The sequence below is a fragment of the Armigeres subalbatus genome, chromosome 2 (assembly GCF_024139115.2).
Source record: "Armigeres subalbatus isolate Guangzhou_Male chromosome 2, GZ_Asu_2, whole genome shotgun sequence".
NCBI lineage: Eukaryota > Metazoa > Arthropoda > Insecta > Diptera > Culicidae > Armigeres > Armigeres subalbatus.
In genome coordinates, this window is record NC_085140.1 from 287,174,813 (window position 1) to 287,196,113 (window position 21,301).

Consider the following 21,301-nt stretch of genomic DNA (forward strand, 5'->3'; position numbering starts at 1 on the left):
ATATTATTTTGATTTATGTTTTGATAGTTTAGATAGTTTTGATCTCCTATTTATCAGTGGAGAGAGACATTTCGAAAGAAGCATACATTTGTTCTTGATTTTTTTCTGTATGAGACTTGAAAAGTAATTTAGCATCGAGTATAACTCCTAGCAGAGTGACTTCGGACGACCAGTTGATGGCATTATTTTCTACAGTGATCATACAATTGCTAGGATTGCCTATGTAAAATCATTATAGTTTGCGTTTTTGCTGAGTTGATTTTGATTTTCCAGTCGGTCATATATCTAATAAGAACCTCCATGCTTCTTTGAAGTTTATTTGTAAGTTCTCTGGGCTTCCTTTCCTTCATCGCAATGGATGTATCATCCGCAAAGAGTGCAAGAACGCACTCGCCAGATAGAGTGGGAAGGTCAGACGTGAAAATGCTATATAGGATGGGCCCAAGCAGGCTACCTTGCGGAACCCCTGCAGGTATTGAGTAACTATCGGAAAGTGATCTCCTAGGAGATAATTTATAATAATTTTCGTCAAACACAGCGGATTGTTAAACCTGTCTAGTTTGTAAATGAAACCTTAAAATAATTTACTCAGCGAGGACAGTATACTGATGGGTCTGTAGCTTCTTGGAGAGGTTGGATCCTTGCCAGGCTTGAGGATAAAGACTATCTTCGCCAACCAGGGAAGTAGTTAAGCAACCAGGAAAGTAGTTAAGTTCAAGACAACGATTGAATATGTTGGCCAGTAGAAAAATAACCTTGTCGGATAGCTTCTTGAGGACTAGGTTGGAGCTGTCCACAAACCACGTAGACCGAAATTTCACATTTTCAAACCCCCGTCCCCCTTAGTAGACTTTTCCGAAACCCCTCCCCTCCCTCCTTGAAGTCTACGTAGACTTTTTTAAATTTTACAAAATATCATATGCGATTTTAAAATATAGAGTTCAACCATGTTTTAAGCAATTCAGCTATTCAAATCCATTTCAGTACACGCAGAAGAATCTTGCAAGATTGAAACCCAAAAAAACCTTTAAAATCAAACAGGTGAACTTCCCACAAAGCTGCTGCATAAATTGTTATCCAAAAGAAAAGTCTACGTGGACTTTTGGTATACCATACCTCCCCCCCGCCCCTCTTCGTAGTGATACAAAATGTAGAGTGTTTGATAGATCGTGTTGAAGTACGCGTCGGTTTGTGAGATTTTTTCTTCGTCGCGGGATCCGTGGATTATCCGTGGAATAAATATAAGTTGATAAATAGTAAAGAGTGCAGATTTGTTCGTGTTTTGTATTGGACGTAGAACGATCAGATATCGCGTCCAGACGTGTTTGCTTCGGTAAGCAGAACGATCGGCCGGTCATCGAAATTTTGTTCTGCTTTGTGCGGTAAGCAGAACGATCGGCCGATAATCGAAAAAAAATTGTTCTGCCTCGTGCGTGTGTGTAAATTAATTTGAAAGTAAAAGTTAAAATCGCATCCAGACATGTTTTCTTCAATAAGCAGAACGATCGGCCGGTCATCAAAGTATTATTCTGCTTTGTGCGGTAAGCAGAACGATCAGCCGATCACCGAAATTTTGTTCTGCTTTGTGCGGCCTTAAAAATAAAAAAATAAAACTAGTATTGTTTTTATCGATCAAACTACACGCTATACACGGCATACCGTTTACCAAAACGAACCCTGCCACACTCCCTACCCCATATATCCAACATCCCAGTGATTTCTCGTGGAAGTGCAGATGACTCGTCGGCTTCTATCAAAGCGGGTATCACGTCAACAATTTCCTACCTATTACCTAATTGACCTGCATTCGGACACGGCCGGCGCTGGCATTGCTTATTTTTTGGGCCACCAGTTCTTACACATTGAAGATGATGTTAGTCCCAAACGTCATCTGTTGGTTCTCTGTGTAATTACAGCTGATCTGGCAATAACGGAGTAGCAACCGTGGGCGGTCAATCATGCTCATGCTCATGCTCAGTATTCTCTCAGGGTTATCCAAGCTGTTTGAAAATTCGAACTACCGTCGTTGAAAAACTTAAATCTGCTGAGCAAAATCACATCTTTCTTGAAGAACTATTTGGATTCGTCAGATAGAACAGGTCAATGTCCAAAACCTATCATGACATGTTCAATGTTGAGAAAGCTTTTGTTTCATTCAGCGGAGCAATTTCCGACGCACACGACATCATCACAGGCGTTCCACAAGGAAATGTCATTGGCCTCCTGCTGTTCAATCTGTTCATCATTCTCAGCGGGCTGCACTCTGTTATCCCTACGAACAGGGACAAGCAGGGATAATGGATAGTGTCTATGTGAACAGGGACAGAGTGCAGTCTCCAGTGTCATTGGGCTCCTACTCGATTACCAAGGAAAATGACCAAAGCTCTCACAGAAAACATGACAGATCTGCCACGCCAGTAGTGGATCCCCGCAGATAATTTGTTGTTACCTGCAACGGCCTGAGGCTGACAATTCCACCCATATCATATTCAACTGTGTGGTACTGCATAAGTTGATTTTCCACCCAATGGGCATAACTCTCAGTTCCTTCACAAGAATCCAGCGACCCACAATAAGATCATTGATTCTTATTCATGCTTCAATTATCTGTCCAATTGCCAGAAGTCCAACGACTAATACTTTGGATAAATTGATAAAGTGCTTCTTATTAGGCAAACAACCTCACGTGCATTTTGACATGACTAATCATTAAAGCCAACAAAGACATACCCGAACTCAAGTATCGCACTTATTTTGTCATTGATTAGCTTATCAGTTCATCCGGAACAGATAGCAGTGTTATTAGTCGGCTCATGACGGCTATTATCAGCGCACAGGTAAGTGCAGCGTACACCGAGCTGGGGAATTATTTTTCAGTCACGGCTAGACAGCAGAACAAGATGCATCTAATCGATGGAAAACGCTACTTCAAAGCGGCTCGGGAAGGCAATGTGCAGGTTCTACAGGAAGCTAACCGATGGGAAGTCAACACAGCCGACGAAAACGGTTTGACCCCGCTGCTCTGGGCAGCGCACGAAGGACGCACCGAAGCGGTTCGAGTTTTGCTGAAGCGAAAGAGTAAAATCAACCGGATGGATTCCTTTGGAAATTCTGCCTTGCACCTTGCCGCCGCTCGTGGACACTTGGAGTGTGTTGAGCTGTTAATCAGCAAAGGGGTAAACCTGTATGCGTTGGATGGTGGACTGCGTACTGCTTGTGATTTGGCACGGATAGGCGAGTGGGATGAAGTAGTGGATTTGTTGGTACTGAGAATGAAAATGTTGGAAGAAAAGAAACCAAAATTAGTGTTGAAACTCAAAGCAATGGCCAATCAACAATACTCGAAAATAAAAGAAAAACCAGAAAATGGCGTGAACAATGTGGAGCTGGAAAACGATCGTAAATATGAGATTGAAGAAGTAAAACAATTGGACCTGGTTGATGAGTTTATAAGTGTGACAAATACTCCTGAAGATGTTCCAACTGAAGAAGAGCTCTATCAGCATAATTCCAACATGTTAGGTCTAGTGCAACACAAAACTGGCGGTTTAACTTCCAGCACCAGTAAAAGTTCCGCCAGATTCCTTTTGGTATTTTCAGATCTTGTCAAGGAACAATCAATCAACCAAGCCATTGTCAACAACCTCGAAACGCGACCCCAGCGAAAGTCCATCAAGCAAGTCGAACCCATCACGAATGATGAGTGCTCTGAAGAGGAGGAAGATTCTGACATAGCATCATCGAGAAGTTCCCTTCTATCATTTCTGAAAATATACGACCTACAGCGGTTCCACCAGCAGCTCCTGGATAAAGGAATTGATTTGGATGGTTTGATTTTGATGACGGAGCATGATATTAAAGCACTGGGGCTTCCGTTGGGTCCTCACCGAAAGCTGTGCGTCGCTTTGGAAGAGTACCGGTCTGCTCGGAAGTGGGACCAAGCATAGGAATAGCAATGAACCAGGATCATCTCTCATATCGCGACCGCATACCGAAACCGTGTCCTAAGTGGAAAAACTTTCTCCAAAGAGCACGTTGGCGTTGGTATGCTTCCCTGCAAACATCATAAAATCATTTATTTCCTGCTACTTCGAACGCTCAGCATTAGTGCCGGTGACATTTTGCTCTCATCCTGTACCAGAAACCACTGTAATAACGCACTTTCCACACTCTCATCGACAACAGCATAATTCCATCTCGAGGATGGCAAATCGGGGCGGAACTAGGAAGAAGATTGAAAAAGGCACGCATACCTAAATTACGACCTCGATGCCAGTAGCTAGAGCCCACGCCGATGTCGATCCCAGGGAAGCTTCATCATTCTCATTGAGATACATGCTGGAGCTGCGTAGAGTCCTCCAACAAAGATACATGGGATTACACCAACTGTTGGTATTTTACAGTAAAAATCCACTGTGTCATAGTGAGTCAGTCCCGGGTGCTATCACAGCTGCTGGCGCTGCTGGTATCGTGAGACAGTAGGGCTATCGTGGGCGGATGGAATACTTCCCAGATAAGGCGCCCCAGACAGAGAGTGAAACGAGCAGATGTCATGCCAAACAAAGACCATCCACTACTGCTTTAGTGTGCTTTCCCGCTGATGATGGCCGTGGAAATCCAACAGCAGCCAGCAATGGAATTTTCGAACAAGCGACGATGAAGTAGCTCGACCACTTTTCGTGCTCCAGTAACCACAGTACCGAAATAAGGCCGGTTCGTGCTCTATTGTAATTTCTTGGTTTCTCTTCCATATTTATGGAAGTTATTCCCAGGACCAGACCAAAGAATGTATAGCGGCTATGTGTGTGTGTGTCGTAAACTGAGTTGTCAATAAATTGGTCCTACGACAGGCACAGTATTTTCTTGTTTCATTCATCAGCGATACTGATGGGGGCCTTATGTGTATCGCCTTGTGGATGGAATTGATTCCTAGTAAGTAAGATTCCCATGATAGATTGGCACTGCTGACATATTTTCAGAAAGATTTTGAAAGTAGATTATGAGTACAGAATGAGATGAGAAAAAAATAAACTAATTCACCAAGTAGAGAGTTTACTTTTAGACGAGACACCGTTTTGGTTCAAACCACCATTTTCTGCACGACTGTTGAACGCAATTGCTGATCGTTATCTAATTTGTTAATGAATTATAAGGTTACGTCCCCTATCAAATGGAATTTGTGAGAAAATTGGTTCAGGAACACTCTATGAAAAGTTGGCAAATGTTTTTCTTATAGCTTTCGTGCATACACAGGCATACACACTATTAAGTTTTCAAAAAGTATCAAAAATTAAACTAATCAGCCCAGAATCATAATTCTTATGCTAAAATAAGCCTCCTGTCATGTTTTCAGGGAATTCAGATAAAATTTCGAGGTGGCTCAAGTCGATTTTGTGTTTTTGGGCGATTTTCAATTTTGGGGAAAAAAAATAACAACAGATATAAACACCAAAAATCATCTCAACAACCTTTAAACGAAAGCTCTTGGTGTGCACAACAAGTCTGTTGACATTGCGGTTCGTTCCGTTCACGTTTTGACCATGTTAAAGTGATTTTCAAATTTTTAAGTGCATAAAAACACTGTTTCCCCTAAAAGTCTTTGTTCTGTTTTTTGAAATTGTTACAAATCATTGCGTATTCATTATATTATTGTTGCTCCTTTTTCCCTGGACATTTGAGTAATTGAATTGCTAATGTGAGATTTACCGTTTAATTATTAAAAATCAGAAGCTGAACATTTGTCATAAATTCACACGTTAGGATTACTTCAAACAAGTTCTTCGAACAAAGAAACATTGGTTGTCGATTATATTTAATGCTTTCAACAAACGACTTCAAATTTTGGTTCATTGCACCATATGTCTGTATGCGTTTACCATCGAGTGCTTCGTAGTAATGAAATCAAAGCTTCGCCTTCGAACAACTTGTTTGAAGAAATCCTAATGTGTAAAATTATGACAAATGGTCAACTTCTGATTTTAAAGAATTTATTGGCAATTATATTACGAAAAGGTTTGTTGCGAAGATTTTTGACGTTTATATCTTTTGTTAGATAGCCCAAATACAAATATATCGACTTGAGCCACCTCGAAATTTTATCCGAATTAGCTGAAAATTTGACAGGAGGCTTATTTCAGCTTAAATGAGAATTGTGATTCTGGGCTAACCGGTTAAATTTTTGATGTTTTTAAAACATGAAGACTGAAGAGGTCTAATACATACACATACACACGGGCAGATATAAATTTGCTTTGAGAACACTATGGTCCTCCGGGAAATTAAAAATTTCGTTTTTGTAGTGAAATGACAGCCTTTTGGTAGAATTTGGCTCAACTTAGATGGGGAAGGGCCGTTTGGCCGAAACATACGGTCGAATAGGACATTTGGCCGAAAAGGACATTTGGCCGAATATGACATTTGACCGAAAATGTCATTTGAAAAACTGTAAAAAGTGAGAGGTGACAAGAGAGTAATGAGACGTCTCACTTCATACTATCCAATTTTCTCAGTAAGAAGCACTTCACACTCCTCATTTCTCACTTCTCACTGTGAAAAGTGATTAAGGAGACGTCACACTTCTCGACTTGCTCTACTTACACTTAAAAGACCCAATGCGATTTTGGAGGGTAACCCCTCCCTATGGTGGGGTTTGATCCCACAAAACAAGTAGTAACGGTGGTCTGTTAGAGAATAAGTGATTTGAAACATTTGTCGAAGGCCAGTAAATCAACCGAAACTCATATTGCTATCGGTGATGAGATAAGACGTCTCACTGTCCCTTTTTGAAACCATTTGCCGAAAAGGCCAATTTTTTGGGCGATTTGACAGACACCGGCAAGCACAGCGTTGCTTTATTTTTCCGACTGGTGCTTTGTTAATACTTTCGCTGTATTGCTAGTAGTCGAGGATTTGTCAACTTTAATTTCGAAAAATACAATAAACACGAATAAACTTTTGTATTGTTAATTTGAACGCAAAACGGAATGAAAAAAAAAGTTTTCATTTTAGCTACAATTGCAATCGGGGAATACAGATCAACATCTCAACATCCGGTAGTTATTGGTTGAAATGTGTACGCCTTGTTAACTTTCTGTATATCTTATCTCATCTCAGATTGCTATTAGGCCATGATTTGTTATTTTTGAGCCATTTTTGTTGTCTTCTTGAGTCGGTGTATTCAAGAATGCATATCCACGATTAGTAAATTATATCCTAGTAATGCTCTTGCACTGTGAATAAAAGTTTTATTTTTGTTTTTCTCGTACTTATACTTGCCTTTAAGTGCGGAAGGGCCGTTTGGCCGAATGCCATTTGGCCGAAGGCCGCTAGGTCGAAAGTTGTTTGGCCGAAAATACCAGTTGGCCGAACAGATCATTAGGCCGAAAGTCAATTGAGCAAAAGAGTCATTTGGTCGAAAGGGTCTTTTGTCCGAATAGAACATTTGGTAGAAAGGATCATTTGGCCGAAAGGTCATTTGGCCTAAAGGGTCGTTTGGCCAAAAGGGTCATTTGGCTGTATGAGTCATTTGGCCGAAAGTGTCATTTGACCGAAAGGTCATTTGGCCTAAAGGGTCGTTTGGCCGAAAGGGTCATTTGGCCGAATAGGTAATTTGAAAAGTGAGAAATAGAGTGCAAATAGTGAGACATCTCACTTCTCACTACTTACTTCCCACTTCTCACTGTGAAAAGTAAGTAATGCGAAGTGAGACGTCTCACTACTCATTTCTCACTTCTAATTATTCACAGTGAGAAGTAATTTAGGAAATAAATTAGGAAGAAGAAGTAAGATATCTCAATTCTTACTCCTTGTTTCTCGCTTCCCACTGTAAAAGTGAGAAGCACGAAGTGAGTAGTGAGACGTCTCGTTACCCACTTCTCAATACTCACCTTTCACAGTGAGAAGTTAGGAATGAGGAGTAAAAAGTAAGACGTCTCACTCTTCATTTCTCACTGCAAAAAATGAGAAGAACGAAGTGACAAATGAAGAGTGAGAAGTGAGACGTCTCACTATTCACACCCTTTTTCTTACTTTTCAAATGACTTTTCAATTGTGATATTCGGCCAAATGTTCAATTCGGCCAAATATCCAATTCAGCCAAATGACCCTTTCGGCCAAACTACTTTCGGCCTAATGGTCTGTTCGGCCGAATGGTGTATTCGGCCAAACAACGTTCATTGTTTCGTCAATAATGGCATTCGGCCGAACAGTATTCGCCCAAACGGCCCTTCCCCCGTTTTGGAAACAGAAACTCGTATACTTTTTGTCCACTATCAAGGTCTACAGCTTTTGTCCATGGTTATACAAGAAATCCTTCAAGTAAGGCTTAAGCCTCTACACGCGTAACCAAAGGACTATCAACAAGTTTCAAATATGCTACATACTCAATACGCTTTTTAGAATAGAAGATGTTCACAGTGTATTTTCTGGAAACCCTGATGTGAGGTCTCAGTCATCCAAAAAATCCCTGGAGTAAGATCTTAAGGTTTGCCTGTGTAACCAAAGGTCTGGTACTTAGAATAGAAATCTAGCAGCACACATGTTCCTCATTGGTTTCTGCAACTGATATGTGACCAGATTCAGTCACAATCAAGTTGCTGTAACCATTTTTGTCTGATTTGTGCTGCTCATGATGCGTATTCAGTATATATTCCGGATAGTCCAGAAAATCTCTGGAGTAAGGCCATAAAGTCTTTACACACATAACCAGAAGTCTATTGACTTGTTCCAAAATTGGTACATGTCCTTTGTGGTCCTTAGAATAGAATGTGATCAATGCAATGTCCAATGTTACCCAAGAAATCTCAGTAGTAAGGCTATAGAGTCTACACGCATAACACGCATAACAATTACCTTTTCGGTCAAAACATGTTTCATTTGTTTTCTGTACAGCGAGGTTGCTTTTAACGTGAAGTAATTTCTTGTCTCATTGTTTCATAGATTTCAAAGGCCTTAGCGTGCAAATAAGAATAACAAACGTTATTTCTCTGTCGCGCCTATCTGTGAGGTAGTGAACACATGCAAACATTTGAAACATCACCATACTCTAGCGCATGTAAAAATTGCCAATCTATATTGCAGGTTAAGTTATCCAGTCCATCGCTTAATAAGCGACTTCAGTGTATGTTCTTATTTCATATTTCCTATTTATTCGATAGTTTTTCTTCATTTTCTCTTTTCACATAAAGTGAGGATTGTCTTCTGATTTCCTATATTCAACTATACCTTTACAAATTTTGCAGGTCCTAAAATTTAAATCGAGTTTGTACATTTCCCCGACAAGCGTTTTCAACTTTAAGAAAATAAGGGATACTTTAGTTTAAATTAATCATGAGTTGATAATGAGGAAAACCAAATAACATTGATTTTTAAACAAAATCACTCATGTTGTAATGTGTGATGCTGCCTTCTGTCTTTTTATCTCATCTTTTCAGAATTCAAGAATTATGTTTTCCAATATTTGACCACTTCCTTCTTTCAAATGCTCGAGGATATTGACTCAATACTGTGAACGCACTAGAATCAATATCAATGCGGCAGTAGCCATTACAGTAACAGCAACCAGAACTTCAAAAGGCACTAACCCAACGAGAACTTTAGCAGCAGCCAAGCCACAGTTGGGCCAAAGACTAAACGGAAGCAAAGGGGGATCATAGGTGCAAAACTCTGGATGAACTAAATTGGTGAGCACGTTCCAATTCTTCACTTTTTCTTCTCTCATTGCTTCACCAATATATGAATTTAAAAAAATGAACACTAAATACGTACAGGGCATCGTTTGCTGCTATTGCCGCGGATATTGTGGGAGTCCCAGGTATCCGGTTCAAGCTTTAGTTAGCAACGGTGGCTCTTCTCGACCTTCTACTCCCTGAGTAGTTAGTACGAATAAGGGCGTCCTTGTGAAGTTTTGCTGTACCTGTTATGATCAACTAGTACATCCCATCCCCTACACTTTCTGAAGCAACATTTCTAGCTTCAGAAGTGAATCCTTTTTGTAGTACTAGTCTTCTTAACAAAAAGGGCACCATAACGGAGCATGAGATCTGATCAAATTATTCGTAGTACTACTTGATCAACACCCCCGGCTGGGTGAGGGATAGAGGATGAAGCACACACACACACACAGAAGGTTACATCAGTTCGACAGTCATATCGTGTGGAAATCTTTCAGCTTGATTCTATGCACCTTATGAAATTCTCATGATCCTGAGCAAGCAGTATGAAGAGGCTGCTGCAAATGTGCATTGCAAGTAAACGCACTTCTTGAGTTGCTTTTTTTTCTTGCATCGCAAAGGCAGAAAAACCTAACGACTTCCAAAATGATCTCCCAAATCACTTTAGTTTACCTATCAATGAGAGCACCGTCAACACTTGACAGTGTGACAATGTGACATGTGCTGACAATATTTCATCGCCCCGAATGCATCGTCAAGTGGGTGGAAAAGCACCAAATGCAAATAGCCTTATCTACATTGGACACTGCTGCCCTGACTGCACTCTCGAAACGATCACGAGGCAACCCCACCTACTGGCTGACTGCAGGAACCACCCCCAAAGCTGGAGTCATGCCTCACTGCCATCGAGGCAGCCATCGGAGAGGTGTGTCCGGAGACAAGTTGCCACACATTCAACCGGCACACACTGGTTGCTACTGCCCGCACCATCCGAACCTAATCGAAGGCATATAATTAAATGAAACCAAGTATACACCTAGCGATCATCTGGTCAGGTCGAAGTTTTAATTAGTTTTCCAATACCATCACCCAGATAGGGCCCGCCCCAGCGCTGATTGCCAATAGATAGCTGCGTCGTTCGCGCCTCAGCATAATGACATGCAATAGCGTTGGGCTACCGAGGATTGCCGGTCGGCAACTGGGTCGATAACGGAAAGTGCAAAATAAAATAATTTCGCCACTGGGTGGCTAATTTCCGATAAGAAGCTTGTGGCTGGCCTCTAATCTGTAATGGAAACTTGACTCGCTGTAACTGTCCTTGGTCCGATTCGCACTTTTATTGGACAGGTTCATGATCCCGATTCGTTTCACTCTTTGGAAGAGCCAGTGGATTACTTTTATTGCTCGTAATAAAGCTGGGATTTAATTGCGCTTGGCTATCCTGACAGAGGGCCACTTATTGGACTCGACTGGTCGGTTGAGTTTGATGCTACTACCATTGCTACTGTCGAGCTGAGCTGGGCCGAAACGATGGCGACGATGGAAGTAAATCAAGCGGAGATTTATTTTATGGTAAGCATATTTTACGCTGTATAAAATGCATTTAATTTATGGCAGGGCCATTTCAGGGTCTGCTGCAGTCGGCACTTTTACTAGAGAAAGCAATATTTCTCTTATCGAAGACATGAGCTTCTTTGAACGGCCCACCAGAAAAGGATGTTAGGAAAAAAGTGCATTTTCTGTTAGTTCAAAAACTGTGCCTGAGACACTCTATATATGTTAAGGAAGGTCGAATGTGATCATACATTTTTTGAAGTAATAGTCAATAAAGTACAGAATTGGTTTGTCTAGAAACATGTATTTAATTTTGAAGAATTTATTATAAAGGGAGTAACGTTGTAACCCGCCATTTAATGGTAACGAGATCAAAGAATGGTTGAAAAAAGTACAGTAATACAAACAACATGGATGAAAATTTCCGTGCTCATAACACTTCTATTTCTTATTCAAGTTTCTAGTAACTCTTCTATGATGATCTATAAGACTGTACATTATTTGTGAATCCCCATAACCGTTATTTACATTTGAAACTGCATCTATTTTTTTACTTCTTTCAAATTTCTTCAATTGAAGACACTACACAAGTATGCAGACCAACTAACTGGTGCTTCGCAACTATTTTCCCACCGTACGCCAACAATTTGTACCAAGGCGACAGTTGCTTCATTTTCCACCATCTACCTATATGACGTCGGATACATAGAAATTACCTTTTGAGAAAAGTGTTTAAGATAAAATTAATGATAACGCGCGCCCTAATTACCTTTTACATCCACCCGTGACCATGTACCTTGCATTTACCGAAGGAACAAACCTCAGTAACAGTTTGGAGAGGGGAGGCTGGTTGTCACCTTCAACATGTTGGATGGATCATGGCTTCTGCGCCAGCTCACGGACCTTACGTACTGTCACCATGTTGTTGATAGACAATGGGTAAAGCAAAAAGGGAAAGGGTGCTCCGATTTTTTAATTCTCAGAATCTACCGCTAATTGATGTGATTAGTGCTTCTTGGTAGGAGATTTTCAGCACGTGCTTTCAGCTGTAGTGCCAGCGTGAAGGCGGGCACGTTTGGCGGTTGGTGGCTAATAGCTATGTGTACCATGGAATCTGGCTGCTGAAGCAACAGGTGGTCAGCTCTGGTGTTTGCTGATGTGGCGCTGGGTGTCGGTCAGTATTACCGACCATGAAAAGGGTTTTCTGTGCTGTTGTGTGAGGTTCAGCTGTGGACGAAGGCTGGGCACTAGGCAGCATTCAAAGAACAGTATGTACTAGGAACTGTGAATTTGAATGATGTTATTTACCACTCGGTTCGCAGCTGCAACATTTTTAATAAGATGTAAATTAGGTGAGTGGTTAGTTGAGCTCGTTTGGTACGTGATCGATCGTTCTGAGAAATTTCACAAGGGTAGATTTACCACGACTGATAGGATAACTCATTTACATTATACACCAAAACAATCATTTGATTGTGAAACTTTTAAAACTTGTGTACAAATTACGTGACGTGAAAAACGGGTTGCTAGACCTACTCCCTCATGCAACAATAAGTAACAGGTGACCATACCCTTTACTGACCTTCCTCTATTTCCCAATAACTGGCTGACACGGCGAATTTTGTCTCGCCTAAAATTGACCAATTTTCTGATATTATCTGTATTATCATAAAATTTCCCTATTAATTAAGTAAAAAAATAAAAATCAGCACAAATCGATCGTTTCATGATCGATATATCAATGTAGAAGAACTTTTCTGAAGAAGGTACGTTGCTAGAACGTCCGCATAAAAAGTTATAACGCTTTAAAATTTGATTGTTAAAACAATAGTCAAAAAAATTGTTTATTTTGCCAGCATTGCTGTCCTACGTGGACCAATAATTTAACTGAGTGTTAGTTATGCCACAAAAGTTCAACTCAATGGACACAGTAGTAAAAAAGAAAAAAAATCTTTAAATTGTTGATCTTATAGGACTGGGGAGCTAATGGGAGTTATTCGGAGTCATTCGGAATAAACATTTTAAAATTCCATGTAAGTTGTACAAATAACCATTTCATCGAAAAGATTGAGTTTTGATTCTCAAAGTATTCCGGTTTCATTAAAACATTTTTTCGAATATAATTAGCAAAAAATGGACTGCCCATTGCTGAGTGATGCGCGGTTGTACGAAGGCAAACTTTGTTTCATATATATGTAAAAGATTTTCAATTATTGTTAAAAATAACATCACAAAAACTGTTATTATTGTTGCTTTTATGTTTATTCTCATTTTTATGCAGAAACTTTATTGACGCAACATGTGTATTCACTTTGAATTTTTGACACAGTACCGACTTAGGGTAACGGCTGTATTTTGGACCGGGCTCATATTTTGGACCACCTAGCTGAATTTTGCATTTATTTCACACAAAACTAAATAAAACATGCAATATTTAAGTTTTATTGCAAAAAGAAACTATCCATATGGTATCTCCTACATTTGTTTCTTATAAAATATAGCCATTATTAAGAATATTTTCACGTATTTACCCATTCCGGCTAGATTAGACCAAAACCAAGACGATATTGTAAAATGGAATTCAACTTTAAAAAGCTGTAAGTTTATTTGTACATAGATTTAAAACATGTGAATGATGTTGTTGACCTATTAGAACCTAATTGAAGCAGTTTCAGACCTGGAGCAAAACATTCCAAGTTTAAAAACTGTATTCTGAGGCATGTCCAAAATAGGATCATTTTCATTGGACCGAACCTATTTTCGACATATCTTCTTTTTGAGTTCTAGATCTTATAAACTTTTCTTTCTTGCTACCAGAGGTGAGCCAGCCAAGAGCTGAAAGCCTCTTAAATGAAAATAATAATAATAATAAAACTTTCGTTTTATCAATCATTTATTTCGCTAGTATCAAACCATTAATAAATTACCGTTCATACCGAAATTATACATTACCGTTCATTGATGTAAGTCCTTGAAAAATGTCTATAAATCAACATGTAACTGTTATCATTATTTCCATACAAAAATAGTTAAGAAAGATCCATGACAAAAGCCAATCTTTGCTAGAGCTTTCCGCCCATGCTGTTTGCCAATGGAACAGAGTTCCGTGTTCTACGATTCTACGAGCAAGGAAGAACAGAGCAGCCTACTACTATCAAGGATGCAAATAGAACAGATCGGTAAATTACATAAAAATATGGCAGAGTAGGAGTGACCAGGTGCATACATCACGACCATGGGCCGCACGTTTGTTTTGCTTTGAAGATGCTGTACCGAGTGGTATTGAAATTGATTAGTTCAATACCCTTAGCTATTGGTATTGTTCTAAGCTTTTGAGTACTTATAAAAATGTATTGCTTAACAAAGACTTTAAGGATGAAACATCAAAAATACTAAGGATCACTAATTTAATCTAATAGTAACATAACTTTGCAAGCAATTCAAAATTATTCGAGTGGTCCAAAATATGTTAAATAGGTGGTCCAAAATAAAAACAGGTGGTCCAAAATTAAATCTTACATATCTTCAGAATTTTTGATATTTTGGTTCTCTCAGTGGGATTTACAAACATTTTTACCTACAAATCCTACCTAGCATTCATCACTTTTTAGTTCCGTAGGGAATTGATCAAGAATTATTGCAACATCTAACTTTTATTCGAAAAATTGTTTGTCCATCTCCTAAAGTGGTCCAAAATACCTCCCTTACCCTATCTCTTCTATACCGGCTTTTTAAAGCACATTTCGCAATTCCACATAAACCGAAGGTAAAATTGTGTAAATTTAAAAGAGATTTAAATTTTTTGGGCGATTTTTTGAAAAAATTCCAGGTATCAGGTATCAGAACGTCGGCTCCAGGGGCACGTTCACCTCAATTTGGGAGATTTGTGCCATCGCCTTCACAGCCTTTTTCATCACACACCTGACGGAAAAGGAAGTGAACAAAAAGGAAAGGAATGTGGATGGGAGAACAAAGGGAATGTTTGGAAAAGGGCCCTTGAAGAGGGCATACAACGCATAAGCGTACAAGAGCTTATAGCTCCTTACCACAACGGGTTATGAACAACAAAATACTCTGAAGGTTCAGGTTTCTGAAGTCAATTTCACTAAGTAAGTGTTTACCAAATATTTGGAAGCGCAATTGTGCATAGACTGGGCAGTTACATATTAGATGATAAGAAGTTCCATAATCGGATTCACAACTATCACAAACAGATGATTCAACGCGTTGAATATTTGCCATGTGATAGTTCAGTCGGCAGTGACCTGTCAAGGCCTTGACTAAGACACTGCAATTCTGTTTAGACAGATTAGCTAAATAGCTTGCTACTACCGGAGATGGCTCCCGGATGTACAATTTTGTTTGATGACATGAATCCAGACTACTCCAATGCCATTTGTGCTGAGTGACAGCCCAAGAGTTGATCAAAAGCTTCACCCAACACTTGGATATTGGAATAGCTGGCTCAGGACCAATAAAGTCATGCGATGCTCCATTACGAGCTAACTCATCAGCCAATTCGTTTCCAGCTATGGAAGAATGGCCAGGTACCCATATAAGGTGTAAAGTATTTACTGAATTCAGTTCCTCAATTTGAGTTCGACATGCGATTACTAACTTCGACCTTGAGTTGGCCGAGGCGAGAGCTTTAATAGCTGCTTGGCTATCTGAACAGAAGTATATTACTTTGCCCATAATGCGTTGCTGCAGTGCAGATTGCACTCCACACATGATGGCAAATATTTCCGCTTGAAAGACAGTGCAGTGTGTACCCAGTGAGTGTGACTGTTCCAATCTCAGCTCACGCGAATAGACGCCTGCACCTGCTCTACCTTCGAGGAGGGAGCCGTCAGTGTAACAAACAATGCTGTCCGACATACTTCTCTCCAAATAGCCAGATGTCCACTCATCCCGTGAGGGGAATTGTGTTGAAAATGTCCTATAAGGAAAACTACTAACGTGTGTGAGATCACTTGGAGCAAGGAAAATTTTGTCCCAATCAACCATAAGCGGTAACAACGAAGTGTGTGTAGAACTGCGATTTACAGGATTCTCTTCCATAAAACCGAGTACCCATAGTCGGTAAGTACAAGAAAATGCTTCTTGTTTGAGATGTATGTGTAGTGGGGCCACGTCGAAGAGAACTTTGAGAGCAGCCGTGGGAGTTGAAGAGAACGCACCAGTCATTGCCATTAGGCACATCCTTTGAAGATGGCCTAATTTAGACTGAATTGTCCTCACTTCCCCCTTTTGCCACCACACAAGACATCCATAAGCCAAAATTGGTCGTACAACTGTTGTGTAAATCCATTTGATATATTTGGGTTTAAGCCCCCAAGTTTTACCAAAGGTTCGTCGGCATTGGCCGAAAGCCATACACGCCTTTTTGATTCTGAACTCAATGTTAGGAGTCCAGGAAAGCTTTGAATCCAAAATTAGACCCACATACTTTACTTGATCAGTTACATTGATTTCAGAACCAAAGAGATGTAATGGACGAATACCATTACGATTACGTTTTTCCGTGAAAAGAACAATAGATGTTTTATTCGGATTGACCGAAAGGCCATATTGGCGACACCAACTTTCAACTACCTGAAGAGCATTTTGCATCAGGTCGAATAAGGTAGTAATGCACAAACCCACTATCAATGTAAGATAGTCGTCGGCAAATCCATAGGTAGGAAAACCGCCATTATTGAGTAACCTCAATAGCGTATCTGCAACGAGATTCCACAAAAGTGGAGATAATACTCCCCCTTGAGGGCATCCGCAGACACTTAATTTCCTTATCGCTGCTTGACGTAATGTCGAGTAGAGATGTCGGTTTTTAAGCATCTGGTGAATCCATTTGGTAATAATATTAGGTAGCCCATGACAACGTGCGGCTTCCAATATTGCATCGAAAGACACGTTGTCGAAAGCACCTTCAATATCTAAGAAAGCACCCAAGCACGATTGCTTTTGAGCGAATGCTTTCTCGATATCGTACACAACCTTGTGTAGAAGAGTCACGGTGGACTTTCCAGATTGGTAAGCATGTTGATTAACATGAAGAGGCATGTTTGCCAAACAGTCATCACGAATGTGATGATCGATAATACGTTCTAAGCATTTCAGAAGAAATGAGGTCAGACTGATGGGTCTAAAACTCTTTGCTTCTTCATACGAAGCACGTCCTCCTTTTGGGATAAACTTTACAGTGACATCCCGCCAGGATATGGGAATATACCCAGTAGCAAAACTGCAAACTAAAAGCTTTTCAAAACATGTTTGATATGTTCAAAACCTCTATGAAGTAGAACGGGATAAATCCCATCTTCCCCTGGAGATTTGTAGGGAGCAAAACTGTTAAGTGCCCATTGAATCGATTCAGTAGTTATGATTCTACGTGCTTGAGCCCAAGACCCATAGCTACATGAAAAGACATCAGGATCATCCGAAGATGTTATATCGACACATCCAGGGAAGTGCGTATCAAATAAGTGCTTTAACGATTCTTCATCAGAAGAAGTGTAGTCGCCATTTGGCTTGCGAATTTCGCCAACTTGGAAATCCTTGGATCTCGCAAGAATTTTATTCAATCGACTGGCTTCACTCAAATTGGAAACATTTGCACAAAGGTTTTTCCAGCCGGATCGTTCAGCAGATCGTAGAGCCTTCTTGTAAGCTTTGCGAGCCAACTTGAAAGAATCCGTCCCTGCTGAATGGCGTCTGTTCCAACTCCTTCTGCACTGCTTCCTTAGCTTAGCCAAATCGGAATTCCACCAAGGGGTTCCTCTTGAAGATTTAGCAGAACGCAAAGGGCAAGCTTCTTCGAAAGCTTCCACGATGTGCAACGTTGTAGTATCAACTGCATCATCCAAGTCGGTAGGAGTTTCTATAGAAGGTAGATATCCATGAAATTTGGTAGAGAGCAACTCTGTGTAAAGATCCCAGTTTGTTGAACGGGGATTTCTAAAACGCAAGGTCTGCGAAGTAACATTCAAATGATCAAAGTAGATGTAGCGATGGTCAGATATCGATTCCTCATCTGACACATGACAATTCGTAAATTCGTGACTGATTCTATTGGAGCAAAGGGTTATGTCTAACACTTCTGCTCTATTAGATACCATAAAGGTTGGGCGATTGCCTATGTTAAGTAAACTAAGTTCGGTACTACTTAAGTATTCCATCAAGCTGGAGCCTCTCAGATTGATATCCGAGCTACCCCAGATGATGTGATGAGCATTAGCATCACTGCCGACAATTAGCGGAAGGCCTTTTGAAGTGCAATATATGACAACTCGTTTGAAAGCATCCGTAGGAGATGGTTCATCATGTGGTAAATAAACCGAACAATAGACGTATTTCCTGACGGGGTTCTGCCAGTGGCATCAATTGTGACAGCACATACATCTCTGGTTGTTAGTTCAGAGATAAGTGTAGCAACAATAGCATTGTTAACAAGCACACATGCACGCGGCATTGATCGAGAGTTTGCCATTTCTTTACTGAAAGCAGCAAAAACCGGGTTCACTAGGTTACCTAGGTAGAAGCTACCCTTGCGAAAATAGGGTTCCTGCACCAAAGCCACTTGGGATTTGCCATTTTGCATGAGTCTACAAAGATTAATCGTTGCTGTTCTTTTATGCTGAAGATTGATTTGAGCTATCTTAACTGAAGCCATTGCAAATTAAGATAATGCACTCCACAACTTCAGCATTAATATGAACAGCAACGATGAAACCAAATTGGTATCTTATCAAGAAAGTCAAAGACGAAACACAGAGTACAATGTGTATGACGCATAAAGCGAATCCATATAGGTGACAATTTGTTGAAAAACTAAATAAAAACATGCTCATAATCCCACCCTTATTTAACCTCAAGTTGAGATTGAATAAGAGTAGCCGATTATTCCGGAGAAGCAAAAGTCAACTACGCCATAGCTCCGGTTAGCGCAGTAAGGGCTAGATACCGTGAAGGGTGCCCTGATGCGTCACAGGCTCCGTTAGCGGTTAGGTTCTTTTTAGACCCCCCTAACCATTCATTCGTAGGCACGGTAAGCATAAAGCCGCATCACACCAAGAATTTGGGGTCACCTGTATGGTGGACTTCTACCACCGGAACAGGCAATCCGTAGCGTTATTCTTAGCCAGATAACTGGCTGCCGACACCACACAGCTATCTTGGCTGTTCGGGGAGAGAAGCTGACATTGACTTTACGTCAACTCTCAATGTGGCCGAATCAGCCTAATTGTTAAAAATAACATCACAAAAACTGTTAAACTTTATTATTGTTACTTTTATTCTCATTTTTGGGCAGAAACTTTATTGACGCAACATGTGTATTCACTTTGAATTTTTGACACAGTACCTACTTATCTCTTTACTATACCGGCTTTTTAAAGCACATTTCGCAATTCCACATCAACCGAAGGTGAAATTGGGTAAATTTAAAAGAGATTTAAATTTTTTTGGGCGATTTTTTTGAAAAAAATCCAACAAACAGCAAACAATAATATCATCTAACTCATTCTTTATGATTCATAATTTCGATCTACGGGACAATTATTGTGCTTCGATCATCCGTGAACGATACCGTCCATTAACTACGCAGAGGTCATCGAAGACGGCTCATCGATGAATATTGCTTATCCCGTTCACGTTTTGTCTCCATTTCTGGCTGATTTCCATTGTGTGTTTGCGTTATGCTGCTGTGCTTCATTGTTGTCCTTTTGCACATTCCGCCGACATGCTTCTGTGGAGTATGCTGAAGGAGCTGAATAAACTCATCCATTGTTGTGAACTACATCGCCATGCACCGATACATATCTGGCACATTATGCTTCTCTCAATAATATTAATTTTGCTCGTAATTCATATTCTACGATGCACAATGGTGGATGCCCAGCCACTCACGGGAATAAATCATTAAATATATTCAATGGCCCAGAAACCTACTGGGGTAATAAACTACACACAAAAAGGGCTGGCTCGGTATCCGTCCGTTTCGGCGATGGTGGCGAAAGTGCAGCAGCAATATAGCAACGTGTGTCGTCGGTTGGGCCGCGAGAGTTCTAGAGTTTCGCGCTTCAGCTCACAAGTCAACAACTAGAACGCTCGGGATGGTACCAGCGCTGTGATGAGGCCGAGTTGCAACAGAATAGAGTAAGGGTACGTGGCTCGCTCGAAAAGGAAATATGTATTGTATTAAAATCGATGACAAGCTCAAAATACTTTTCTTATCGATAACAAGATTAAATATCAAGTACCTGGGTGATGCGAATAGAATCGATTTGCTTGCCAAGCTGAAGCCAAAGCAGCCTATTGTGCCTAAGCCAAACATTGAACATTGTGGCTATGATCGTTTTGGATCTTATATTGTGAAGTATTGTTATTATTTGGTATCGAAATTAAAATAAATCACTTTCGGGTTTTGTACTTTTTGTAACAAATATTTTCCCATTACACTTCGAGCGGTGAATTGGTTTTTATTTATTTATTATCAGACTAAGGCCGGAGTGGCCTGTGCTGCACATAAAAGTCTTTTCCATTCAGCTCGGTCCATGGCTGCACTTCGCCAATCACGCAGTCTGCGGAGGGTCCACAAATCGTCCTCCACCTGTACGATCTACCTTGCCCGCTGAGCACCTCGCCTGCTTGTTCCCGTCGTTGTCGAGAACAATTTTCACCAGATTACTGTCCGACATTCTGACTACGTGCCCGGCCCACCGCAGTCTTCCGATTTTCGCGGTGTGAACGATGGATGGTTCTCCCAATAGCTGATGCAATAGCTCCACGTACCTTCCGCCATCTGCACCCCACCATAGATGGTACGCAACACTTTCCTTTCGAAAACTCCCAGTGCGCGTTGGTCCTCCAGCATCGTTCCTCCATCGCTCCTCCAGCATCGTCCAGGTCTCGTGCCCGTAGAGAACTACCGGTCTTATAAGCGTTTTATAAATAGTCAGTTTGGTACGGCGGCGAACTCTATTCGATCAGCGTCTTACGGAGTCCAAAGTACGTACGATTTTCAGCTACTATGCGTCTTCGAATTTCTCTGCTGGTATCGTTATCGGCGGTCACCA

The 21,301-nt window shown here is 40.6% G+C and overlaps 1 protein-coding gene and 1 long non-coding RNA gene across 2 annotated transcripts in view; both read left to right on the top strand.

The window, feature by feature from the left end:
* LOC134212359 (lutropin-choriogonadotropic hormone receptor) overlaps nucleotides 1-21,301 on the top strand; it is a 505,979-nt gene that overhangs the window by 230,409 nt on the left and 254,269 nt on the right. The window lies entirely within an intron of this gene.
* On the top strand, nucleotides 10,583-11,525 carry LOC134216494 (uncharacterized). The gene is made up of 3 exons (XR_009980696.1): nucleotides 10,583-10,699; nucleotides 10,765-11,243; nucleotides 11,300-11,525. It is a non-coding gene; the product is annotated as an uncharacterized LOC134216494 (long non-coding RNA).